This window comes from Poromitra crassiceps (assembly GCF_964638095.1).
Source record: "Poromitra crassiceps genome assembly, chromosome: 21".
NCBI lineage: Eukaryota > Metazoa > Chordata > Actinopteri > Beryciformes > Melamphaidae > Poromitra > Poromitra crassiceps.
In genome coordinates, this window is record NC_139638.1 from 12787826 (window position 1) to 12800823 (window position 12998).

Here is a 12998-nt window from a genome sequence, read left to right on the forward strand (position 1 = left end):
TACTCGTGTTTCATGGAACAGGTAAGGCTGCATTAAAATGTATTTTATATAACAGATACATTACAAAACGGAACTTACTACGTACTTGCTAATATTTCTACCTGTCCTCTATTAATTAATCTTAATTGACCTGAGACGTCAATGATGCAATTTTTTTGTTAACATAATGATTCGTTTAGTGGAATCTTTCTGACATATCAGGGCACATTTGTAAACTTTGCAAATTTGAAAAAATGTTATCTCCAAAAAATTATCTTGACTGTGAAAAAATAAACTACGAACATAGCAGCCATTCCCATTCTGATTCTATTCAATTTTCATGATATTTCTCTATCATTTTCTCCACAGCAGTAACCAATACCAAAAGTGTACACTTCTATGTCCGAGATGGAGATGAAGTCACTCTGCCTTGTGGAGATGTGACCAGTCAGGATAAGTGTGGCTATAGATGGATCTTCAATCAGTTTAAAAAGAAAGACATTACAATTGAGGTTTCCTCTGGTCAGATTGTATCAAATAAGTTGTCCAAAGCTACAGCAGCCAGACTGAGTGTTACAGACGACTGTTCTCTGGCTATAAAGAACGTCACACGTCAGGATGTTGGTTTCTACAACTGCCGACAGCAACAACGTCCAGATGCTCCGGTTTATCTGTCTCTTGTAAAAAGTGAGTATTAACATTATAACCTATTCAGCTCAAACTGCCTTCTTAGAACAATATACTAAAATATTATAATAATTCTGATGACAGTAATGACGTTAACTTTCCTGTTATTGTCTTTCTCTCACATCCATCTTCACCAGTGACTAAACAGGAAAACAAGGTGTCCTGCTCTGTGTTGACATTAGAATGTGAACAGAGACTGACGTGGCTGTATGAGGGTGTGAAGTTCAATGGAACAATCAGTAACATTCAGACATCACGGTCTCCCTGCCCCTCCACTGTGTCCGTTCTGAGTTCTGATCATGTCAAAGAGAGACTCCAGTGTAAAGTGACTGATGTACGCAGTGGAAAAGTGCAGCTATTTAACTTCACCTCCTCAGGTGAGAACACTTTGAGACTATGAAAAATAACCAAAACTATATATATTTTACTTGATATAGAGTTTCAAAGTAAAAAGGTTATTTTATTATTTATTACTTGATATGATCCACATGAGCTCTTGACTGACTCTTGTTATTTATTGTGTGCAGGTAAGAAAGCAACAACAACAACAACAACAACAACAACAACAACAACAACAACAACAACCACAACAACAACCAAATCAACAATAGCAACGGCAAAAGAAACGGCGCCCAATTCAAAATCACAAGGTACAGTAGTCACTTTCCATCTTGGATTACAGTCCAGATAGATTACAGTCATTTTGGCCTCCGACTGATAAGTACCCTTTTTGCAAAACATGGCCGACATGACTATGTTTCAGAGGCTGTATCCACCTTATTCCTAGCTGCCATGATGCCTTACGTGAAATATGGGTGCTTCTTCCAGTGTCATCCTCCCAGCACCCCCGGGGGGCACCGGAAGAAGCACCCACGTAGGCATCATTGCAGCTAGAAATAAGCAGTGTTGGGGGTAACTCATTACAAAAGTAACATATTACATGTAATATATTACTTTTAGCAGTAACTCAGTAATATAACTTATTACTTATATGATTTCAGTAATATTATACCAGTTACTTTGTCAAGTAGCCTAACTCAAGTTACAAATTGAGTTACATTTTATTAAATCAAAGCAGATATTTAAAAAAGATACAATAATTTCCTAATCAAACTGTGTGTTTTTATGCAAACAACCACTATAGATGGCAATAACAAAGGAAAAGAATAACATTTAGAATTTTGGATTGTTTAAACTGACTTCAAGGTGGTTGAAATAATTTTTCGGGATGGTTCCGGGGCAGCGATGTCATTCTGCTGCTGCTGTTGTTTTGGTAAAAGTAATACAAAAGTAGTTAGTGTAATAAGTATTGAGTTACTCTACACAGAAAGTAATACTGTAAAGTAACTTATTACTTTCAAATGAAAGTAACTAGTAATATGTAGTATATTACATTTTGAAAGTAACTTGCCCAACACTGGAAATAAGGTGGAATGACGTAGAATAATAACAAATGATGTTGTCTTTTGCTGTGGTGGCAGTGCAGTAGCTTTAGCTCATGAGGTAGAGCTGTCGATCTGGGAATTGAAAGGTTCCTGGTTCGAGGCCTCACTCCGGCTGCGTGTGACACTGAAGTACAAAGTCTGTAAAATAACAGGGTGCGGGCTGGATTATGAAGTTTACACTGTTCAGAACTGTACACTATTCTCCCATTATTACTCTGTAAAAGTACAGTTTACAAACTTTACACTCTAACTTCTGCGAATTACACAGGAAAACATTGTGGTTTACACATGCATTTGAGCCGACATTTTGTTTTGGACTGCCGCTTTTCTACTTTTTTTTTTTTTTACTTAAAAATTGCAGATGAATAAAACTGAAAAGTCATGCATGCTTGCAAATACTATTTGGGTAAAGGATATTTCTAAATATGTTTTGTAGAATTGTACCTTTAGGTGTGTGCATGACTGCTTGTGAACTCTTGTTTTTTACAAGTTATATTCTATTCTATTCTATTCTATTCTATTCTATTCTATTCTATTCTATTCTGTTGTAAATGTATTTTCCTATAGAGGAGATTTGTTTTGCAGACACCTAAAAACTATAAGAAAATATGACACAATAACAACATACAGTACTGTAACTCATCACCACAACAAATTCCAACTATGATATTTTACACATTGTGAAACACACATTATGCAACTCCTCCTCTTTCACTGAGGAGAGTTTGAATCTATTTTAGTTGCATAGGTCACTTGAAGCTGCTGACAAAATGTGTTTAACTTCTTCTAGGTGGGGAACTACAATGGTGGCCCATCATAGTGGGTTTAGCTGCACTGATAATAATAATAGTTGTTGCACTGCTCGTGTGCTGGAAGAGAGCTAGAGGTGAGAGCATTTCTTGTGTAAAATGTGGTCACATTGATGAAGCCAGACTGTGGCTGCAGAAGATAAACTCTCCTGTCACCTTTGCTTTTTTCAGGGAACCAAACAGCAGCGCAAGACGACACTGTGAGTTTAAAACTGAAGGATACAATGTTCAAATGCAGTCATGACTTTACAGAGCTGCAGCAAAACAGCTGTGTGATAACTGTCTATTACCATAACTGTGCAGAGCATGAGATAAGATGAAACTGTATTGATCTTTATCAAAATGATGTTCTAATAAAAGGTAATATAATTCATCGGGGGGGGGGGGGGATAAATGGGTTACTGCATAATCTATGACATGCACTTGTATGCACTTCTGCTTTTCTAACAAGTCTCATCACATATAGTAGTATTCTGTTCTAACTGCCTTTACTGGAGTGGAAAGCTAACTGGGCTGTATATGTGTCCAGGCTCTGACCTCAGTCAGCACTGCCAATCCTGCAGTGAAGCAGTCTGGACCAGGAACCAGCCAGGACCAGGTCAGATCACACACTATCCACTATCCACTATCCACACTATAGAATAGAATAGAATAGAATAGAATAGAATAGAATAGAATAGAATAGAATAGAATAGAATAGCTGAGGAAGTGGGGCATAAGTGTGAAGCAATTGACGACCTTGAAGAAAGACACTGTGATGTGAGTGATGTCAGCAGTGGAAGACGACTCTGTGAGTTTAAAACTGAAGGATACAATGTTTATGCAGTCATGACTTTACACAGCTGCAGCAAAACAGATGTGTAATAACTGTCTATTAACATAACTGTGCAGAGCATGAGATCACTTTATTGATCTTTATCAAAATTATGATATTCTAAAAAAAAAAGGGCAAAATGATTAATCTGGGAAAGAGATTAAAGAATAAACTGCTGAACAGTCACAGGACATTTATTGCCCCGGAAGGGAGTTCCCCATTCATTTCTCCATAGACATTTTGAAAAATCCTTATGTAAAGAGTTTTAAGGCTGGAACCAAGCTAACCCATGACCTACTGAATCCTGAGTGACAATAAAATATTTCAGTCAGAGCAAAAACAAAAAATAAAGACGGGAAAAAAACTAAAATTGTTACGAACAATATTCATTAGATATGGATTACATAATACAGTATATGTGCAGAATAGAATGTGAAAAAACAGAAATGATTAATGATTAATTTACATCATGGCACTCGTGTTAGACTTGTATTCACTTCTGGTTTTGTAACAAGTCCCAATCACATACATAGTATTGTGTTATAAGTGATCTTTACTGGAATGGAAAGCTGACTCAGTGAATGGAAAGGTGGCTCAGTGGTTAACACTGTTGCCTCACAGCAAGAAGGTCCCGGGTTCGAACCCCGGTCCGTCCCAGGTCCTTTCTGTGTGGAGTTTGCATGTTCTCCCCGTGTCCGTGTGGGTTTTCTCCGGGTGCTCCGGTTTCCTCCCACCATCAAGAAAGACATGTATGTTAGGGTTAATACTCCTGTCAGTGCCCCTGACCAAGGTACTGGCAAAAAGAACTGGAGTTGGTCCCCGGGCACTGCACAGTGGCTGCCCACTGCTCCTAGTTCTAGGAAGGTTCCTAGTAGAGGATGGGTCAAATGCAGAGGATGAATTTCCCCAAGGGGATAAATAAAGGATAACTTAACTTAACTTAACTTAACTGGGCTGTATGTGTCCAGGCTCTGACCACAGTCAGCACTGCCAATCCTGCAGTGAAGCAGTCTGGACCAGGAACCAGCCAGGACCAGGTCAGATCACACTCACACACTCACTCACTCACTAACTAAGTACAAAGGACATAAACACTAATAATGCAGTCAGATGCTGGGAGACAGTTAGTTACAAAAGTGCCTAGTTGGCGACCACAATAATGCGTACAGCAACAACAAAAAGGAACGCCACACAGGGTGATGGCAGTGGCAAGTTGACAAATACAGTTATACTGTCTGTAATACAAGATATTGGTTAGTATCCACTTCAAGGATACAAAAAGCAGCGCATACAAAAAGCAGCGCCTTCTCCATATTGAGCAGCTACCAATAATAGCAGAGACTGAGCAATACCTTGCTAGCTGTTTGGCCCTTCTCTTAGGTAGACCAGCCATCTGGAGGCCTCTCACGACCAGTTTGTGAACATGACCCAGGCTACCAAATATGAAAACTAAAAGTTTACACCTGTAGCCCAGCTGTGAAATGGTCTGCTTCAGCTGTTGATACTTTAACATCTTGGTCAGAAAGGCCTCCTCTAGGCTGTGGTCAAAGGTACAGCCAACCTCTAGAACAAACACCTCTCTGAGATTTTCATTGACAACAACAACATCAGGAGTGTTAGCTGCAATATTAGCGAACACGTCAGAATCATCACTACACAGACTGAACATGCTCGCCTTCACACTGGAATGTTTATAGAGAGAGATAGAAGATCTAAAAATAGAGGTGATATCCTTTGATATCAAATCCACTATTCTATCATGCCTACAGATGTAGAGTTACGAACAATATTCATTAGATATTAATAACACAGGCTATATACAGTGCAGAATAGAATGTGAAAAAACTGAAATTATATGAATTTAAATGAGGGCACTCATGTTAAACTTTATTCACTTCTTGTTTTGTAACAAGTCCCAATCACATACATAGTATTGTGTTATAAGTGGTCTTTACTGGAGTGGAAAGCTAACTGGGTTGTATGTGTCCAGGCTCTGACCTCAGTCAGCACTGCCAATCCTGCAGTGAAGCTATCTGGACCAGGAACCAGCCAGGACCAGGTCAGATCACACACACACACACACACACACACACACACACACACACACACACACACACACACACACACACACACACACACACACACACACACACACACACACACACACACACACACACACACACACACACACACACACTCACTCACTCACTCACTCACACTCACACACTCACTCACTCACTCACTCACTCACTCACACACACACACACACACACACACACACACACACACACACACACACACACACACACACACACACACACACACACACACACAGTGGAGATGTTAGTTCAAACCCTGGTGCCACTGACCTGTCATTGTGTTGCATTCACTGGTCAGACTGGTCAGACAGATGACGATGGACCTACCTACGCCTCCATCAGCCACTTCAACCACAACAAGGAGAAGAGGGAAAGGTGCGCTGGTAAAGCACAGGTGAGCTGTCTGTTCTGTTGGATCAACAACAACAACAACAACAACAACATTTACAGGAAGAAAGAAAATTATTCTTATTTTCACATTGATGCCCATGTATTTTTTGACATTACGCAATAGGTTTTTATCAGGTTTCAAGGCTCCAACAGTCCAACAGCAGTGTTATGGAGGATATTTGAAGAGGTTGTAACATTAGAAGTTGCTGTCATCAGTCACACAGTGTCAATAAGTTGTACTGTTTAATGGACAAATTACATAACTAAAACTAAGTCACATAAAGGTGTTGTTGAGAAGGGAAACAGTCTATACAGTGTAGGTCAAAACTCCAGCAACACTTGGAGTATATAGAACTACTTTATGATGTTATTATTATACTACAAGTGTTGCTGGAGTTTGACCTCTTTTGAAGTTTAAGTTTTTCAACTCATAGAGAGCAATGTCATAACACTTTTCTTATGTCATTTAGTTTGGACCAGAACTCATGTTGCTGTGTTGTGTCACAGTTGTGTGATTTTGTTTTGTTGTGATTGTTTTGTGGTGTCTGTGTTTTTGTGCTGTCTCATGACATGTTTGGTTGTTGGTGTGTTGTTGTGGTTGTTGTTGTTGTTGTTGTTTAGCAGGTTAATGATGGTGATGAAGAAGTGACCTATGCTGCTGTGAAACCCTCCTCTTCCTCTGCTGGAGACACTGATCCCAGCAGCCTCTACGCCACCGTCAACAAGCCAAGGAAGTAAGGCCATGTTCACATTACAGGCAAATCCGATTTGCTGCTAAAGTCATTAATCATCATTATCTTGATTGGTTTCCCAAATCTGATTTGGGAGTGTGTCCGCACTGATTTGGGCAAGTGTTCAAGTCGGATCTGTGTGTCCAGACCTCATGTGGTTTGGGCCAAGTGACACAAATCAGACTTGGAGCGTCCAGACTCATAAAACCAATCTGGATAGAATCATTAATAGGTCACTAAAGTTCACAAATCAGATTTGGCCTCCTAGTCTGAACATGGCCTAACAGAAGCTCCTATCATATCATTACATTTGTTTAGATGACTAGCTATAGGTTAGTTGCACAAAGGAGGAAGCAAAATGTTGCATTTCTGATCAATATCATATCATATTATTTGATCATTTATGCTTTAAAGTAGATAGTAAAGTAGAAATAGATCTGGGGGGTGGGGCTATTCTTAATTTTGTATTAAAAGAAAAAACATTCGAGATCCGGGGCTATACAACGTTCGGGGCTATAGCCCCCATTGCCTCAATGTGAGACTCTGCTGTTGTCAACGTTACAGCGTAATCTGGCAGTGCAGGCTCCATTCAACAACGCCCTACTTCTTCCTACATGTAGCAGTCATAGCTAATAATACATACTTGTACATATTTATATTTTGTTAAATTGCTAACTTTGCGCTTGCCACTTTGTCAATACTGTTGATATCTTTGAATCTTTTTTATTTTTTATTATTATTTTTACATCTGTCTATATCTTGCATATTTCTTCTAACCGATCGTGTTCCTTATGTAAACCTATGTAACGTGTGCACCAACCACACCAAGTCAATTCATTTGTCTTGAACTGTGAAGCTTCACACCTTCGTTGTGAAACGTCCTCAGTCTTCTTGTGGTTTTCAAGAGAATTAACCGAGGCTACAGAAAGACTGCAGCTATGAAAGTAAGGAAATGAGCATTATTACAGTAAAGACGTGTATTTTTCTCTTCCTGACTTGGAGAAATATATTCATGTATTAAGTAAGTCTGTTTTAAACAAGTGTGTCTCCTCTCTCATTTTGTTTGAGCTCTTTCTCATCTGCAGATAGTTCAGAGCAGCAGCTAGGATTTGAGATCTAACAGGACAGTTGGCAGTGTAGGGGTGGGGGCGAGGGCCTTAATGGAGTCAGTGTAGTCTTTCCTTTGTTATAGCTGATTATTGTTGTTCATTTATATTACTGTATCTGCAAATAAAATATTTTTCATATTCAGTCAAGTCAGCCTCCTAGTAATAAATACTGTGAGGCATGAGGGGGTTTTCTGTTGGCTCTGATATCTCCCACTTGTCTTCCTGGATTGTGGAAGTCTGTCAACACAGACAGAAAACATGGCAGCCATGTCAGCAGTCCAAGGTAATAATTGCTGTTCGAGGAACCACGTTGGGTGACATCTTTCTACAGTCCAGCCAGTATGATTAGAGGTTTGACCACTAACCAGCAAGCAGTTGATGGACGCTGATGTTCAACTTCAAACCAATAGGGACAACCTTTTCACATTTTGATATTATGCCAGAGTAAACGTTCATATTAAAACCATTTTGAGCTGATATGAAAGAATTGTCTGGATTTCACAAACAGTGAACTGTATTTAGACGGCTTTTAAACGTTGGTGTGAGCCGTCGTATCAACCTCAACATGTTCTCTGGGTTTTTCATAAGGTGAGGAATGATGAGACAACGTAGATTACTTTTTGGTTTCCTATCATACTTCTATTTTAATACTTTTTGCTCCAGACGTATCAGCAGCACCGATGTCGTATTGGGGGAATGGACATTGTTCATTGGACATGGTTACATGGACATGAACAGGTTTTGCTGCTGTCTTGCTGTAAACAGCTTGTCTTTTGCTTTAGTGTGTCCTGCAAGTATGTCTCTCAAGTTAGGAAAACAAACTAAAATGAACACGTCTTCGTCTCAGTTCACACCAACACATTTCCGACACATCTCTCAGCAGAATAGAGTCAAGCTGCAATGAAGAACTAACACTTCAATTCTGCTTAGTCAGAAGTGAGACTCTGCACTCCTCTAAAAAAAATGTTTTACGTCTCCGGGGCTGACTGAGTCAGTCAGTCAGTCAGTCAGTCAGTATTCCCCCCAGTTCCCCTCCCCCAGAACAAGCACCACATATAGTAGTGTTCTGTTCTAACTGTCTTTACTGGACTGGAAAGCTAACTGGGCTGTATGTGTTCAGGCTCTGACCTCAGTCAGCACTGCCAATCCTGCAGTGAAGCAGTCTGGACCAGGAACCAGCCAGGACCAGGTCAGATCACACACTATCCACTATCCACACTATAGAATAGAATACAATAGAATAGAATAGCTGAGGAAGTGGGGCATAAGTGTGAAGCAATCGGCGACCTTGAAGAAAGAAGGACAAGACATCACTCACGCCCCAATTTGAACACTGTGATGTGAGTGATGTCTTGTCCTTCTTTTTTAGGGTCCTTGGTGTGAAGCAGGACGTGGCTGAAAAAGTGCAGCCAACCAGTCCTAGACGGCAACCGTCTGCCAGTGCTGAACAATTCTCCTACAGTAACTGAGGGGATAGCCATAAGTCCTTACACTCTAAACGTTCATCATTTGAATAAAGCAAAACATGTTTATTACAGATTTATTATAGCTAGACAAACTTGACACAGTGCTGAGCTGTATCTCAAATTAATCTTCAGGTTCACAGCTTTCACATGATGTACGTCTGTGTGGTATATATACTGTGAGCTGCTATCTCACCCTGTCACCACCCTAAAAAAAGTGTCTGGTAGGGAGGGGTGGAGTAGAATAATACTGGCTGATGGCCATGTGAGGAGGGAGAGAGACTGAATGGTCTGAAGGTCTTCTTAAGCCTAATGAGTCCCAATCAGCCTAACGACCCCAACACCAGGCCCCTGCAACACCAGGCCCCTGCAACACCAGGCCCCTGCAACACCAGACCCCTGCAACACCAGGCCTCTGCAACACCAGGCCCCTGCAACACCAGGCCCCTGCAACACCAGGCCCCTGCAACACCAGGCCCCTACAACACCAGGCCCCTGCAACACCAGGCCCCTTCAACACCAGGCCCCTGCAACACCAGGCCCCTTCAACACCAGGCCCCTGCAACACCAGGCCCCTGCAACACCAGGCCCCTTCAACACCAGGCCCCTGCAACACCAGGCCCCTGCAACACCAGACCCCTGCAACACCAGGCCCCTGCAACACCAGGCCCCTGCAACACCAGGCCCCTACAACACCAGGCCCCTGCAACACCAGGCCCCTGCAACACCAGGCCCCTGCAACACCAGCCCCCTGCAACACCAGGCCCCTGCAAGACAAGGCCCCTGCAACACCAGGCCCCTGCAACACCAGGCCCCTGCAACACCAGGCCCCTGCAACACCAGGCCCCTGCAACACCAGGCCCCTGCAAGACAAGGCCCCTGCGACACAAAAGCTAAATCTTACCAAATGGGGGATCCTGAAGGGGGGGTGGCCGTGGTCTAAGTTTAGGGCTCTTTGACGTGAAGAAGTTTGAGAACCACTCTGCCCTAGCTAGCACACCAACAAGACACAACTGATTAATGTATTGTGTTTTCAGGGCTCCTTCCAGTCAGATGGAGTAATTAAGTGGTAGATGGTTGACAGCATGGTCGGGGACGACCCTGGGGCCGCTGCTAGATTGCAGATCTCATTTAGCACTACAGCTATCCGTGTACTGGTTCCTCTGAGGCAGTAACTGTCCCACGCCTCGTTATCTCACACATATTTAGTCCTGTGCTTTACGAGCTGTCAACTGAACTGTCAGCCTCCCTTTAGTATTTTGTTCCTGCGTTTCAGCGTGAGATTGGAAATGATTAGTTAGGATGCTGTGGGCTGAGTGAAAGCTGCTTAGAGAACATGTGAAATTAAAATAACAAAATGATTTGCTTGGCAGTATCATAAATATGAAATCAAAATAGCAATATAACTTGCATGAGTCATGTCTTGATAAGAATTTAGACATAGGGTCATTTACTATTTAACAACAACACGTGCAGCTGATTACAACGTGCAGCCATGAGACCTGCTGTCAAGCAACTTTTGAAATTGCAAGAATATGTTGTGAATGATGGTCGCCAAATTACGACTGAAAGCAGGTGACCACTGACTGAAAGCAGGTGACCACTGACTGAAAGCAGGTGACCACTGACTGAAAGCAGGTGACCACTGACTGAAAGCAGGTGACCACTGACTGAAAGCAGGTGACCACTGACTGTACAAGTTTAACTTGTGTCATTTCAGGGCCGCCCTACAGTAGCCTAAACCAGTGGTTCTCAAATGGGGGTCCGGGGACCCCCAGGGGTCCGTGGCACTTTGCCAGGGGGTCCGTGAAAGGTTTTCAGGAAAATGAAAAAAAAATATATATTTTTGCAAAAGCTTCATAGTTCAATGAAAATATTGTATGCTTTTATATAAAATGGTTCATGGATTACATTGTAATCTAACAAACCTGTCAATTTCAAAGTCAAGCACGTTACCGTGGAAACAAAATCACAAATCAGAATGAGGGGGTCCTTGGCTGAAAAACATTTGAGAACCTCTGGCCTAAACACTACACCAAAATCTTACTGAGTGTGCTCAGTCCCTGTTGCTGAAGAGTGGACAGATGGCTCACAAGTTTCATGTCTCTCTACCAGCTAGTCCAATTTCATCCATCACAGAGAAACCTGTCAGAAATCAAGGTAAGACCTTTGACTGTCTGCACCCATAAGCTGGTGGACAAATCAAGCCTGCCAGGTAAGTAAGGCCTGGATTCACCAGCGTGGATTTATTGATCCTATGGCCCCTATTCATCTATATGACACCCTTGTGTTTACTGGAGAGGAGCTTTGAGGGGAAGCCAGATCCTCTGCAGATGATCTGTGAGCAGCACTGTTTCATATTAACAGAAAAACCAGCTGAAGCCCATACGACCAGAAGCCACAATGAAAAGTATAGTTCACCTGTAGGCCTGTTGGTGCTGCTTCTGTAGGCCTGTTGGTGCTGCTTCTGTAGGCCTGTTGGTGCTGCTTCTGTAGGCCTGTTGGTGCTGCTTCTGTAGGCATGTAGGTGCTGCTTCTGTAGGTGCTGCTTCTGTAGGCCTGTTGGTGCTGCTTCTGTAGGCCTGTTGGTGCTGCTTCTGTAGGCATGTAGGTGCTGCTTCTGTAGGCCTGTTGGTGCTGCTTCTGTATGCCTGTAGGTGCTGCTTCTGTAGGTGCTGCTTCTGTAGGCCTGTTGGTGCTGCTTCTGTAGGCCTGTAGGTGCTGCTTCTGTAGGTGCTGCTTCTGTAGGCCTGTTGGTGCTGCTTCTGTAGGCCTGTAGGTGCTGCTTCTGTAGGTGCTGCTTCTGTTGGTGCTGCTTCTGTTGGTGCTGCTTCTGTAGGCCTGTTGGTGCTGCTTCTGTAGGCCTGTTGGTGCTGCTTCTGTAGGCCTGTAGGTGCTGCTTCTGTAGGTGCTGCTTCTGTAGGCCTGTTGGTGCTGCTTCTGTTGGTGCTGCTTCTGTAGGCCTGTTGGTGCTGCTTCTGTAGGCCTGTTGGTGCTGCTTCTGTAGGTGCTGCTTCTGTAGGCCTGTTGGTGCTGCTTCTGTTGGTGCTGCTTCTGTAGGCCTGTTGGTGCTGCTTCTGTAGGCCTGTTGGTGCTGCTTCTGTAGGTGCTGCTTCTGTAGGCCTGTTGGTGCTGCTTCTGTTGGTGCTGCTTCTGTAGGCCTGTTGGTGCTGCTTCTGTAGGCCTGTTGGTGCTGCTTCTGTAGGTGCTGCTTCTGTAGGCCTGTTGGTGCTGCTTCTGTAGGCCTGTAGGTGCTGCTTCTGTAGGCCTGTTGGTGCTGCTTCTGTTGGTGCTGCTTCTGTAGGCCTGTAGGTGCTGCTTCTGTAGGCCTGTAGGTGCTGCTTCTGTAGGCCTGCTGGTGCTGCTTCTGTAGGCCTGTAGGTGCTGCTTCTGTAGGCCTGTTGGTGCTGCTTCTGTAGGCCTGTTGGTGCTGCTTCTGTAGGCCTGTTGGTGCTGCTTCTGTAGGCCTGTA

At 42.8% G+C, this 12998-nt stretch overlaps 1 long non-coding RNA gene across 1 annotated transcript; it reads left to right on the forward strand.

The window, feature by feature from the left end:
• The first annotated feature begins 1214 nt into the window (after positions 1–1214).
• Positions 1215–3514, forward strand: LOC310795801. Its single transcript, XR_014553645.1, has 4 exons — positions 1215–1316; positions 2902–2997; positions 3092–3120; positions 3450–3514. It is a non-coding gene; the product is annotated as an uncharacterized lncRNA (long non-coding RNA).
• The last annotated feature ends 9484 nt before the right edge of the window (positions 3515–12998 follow it).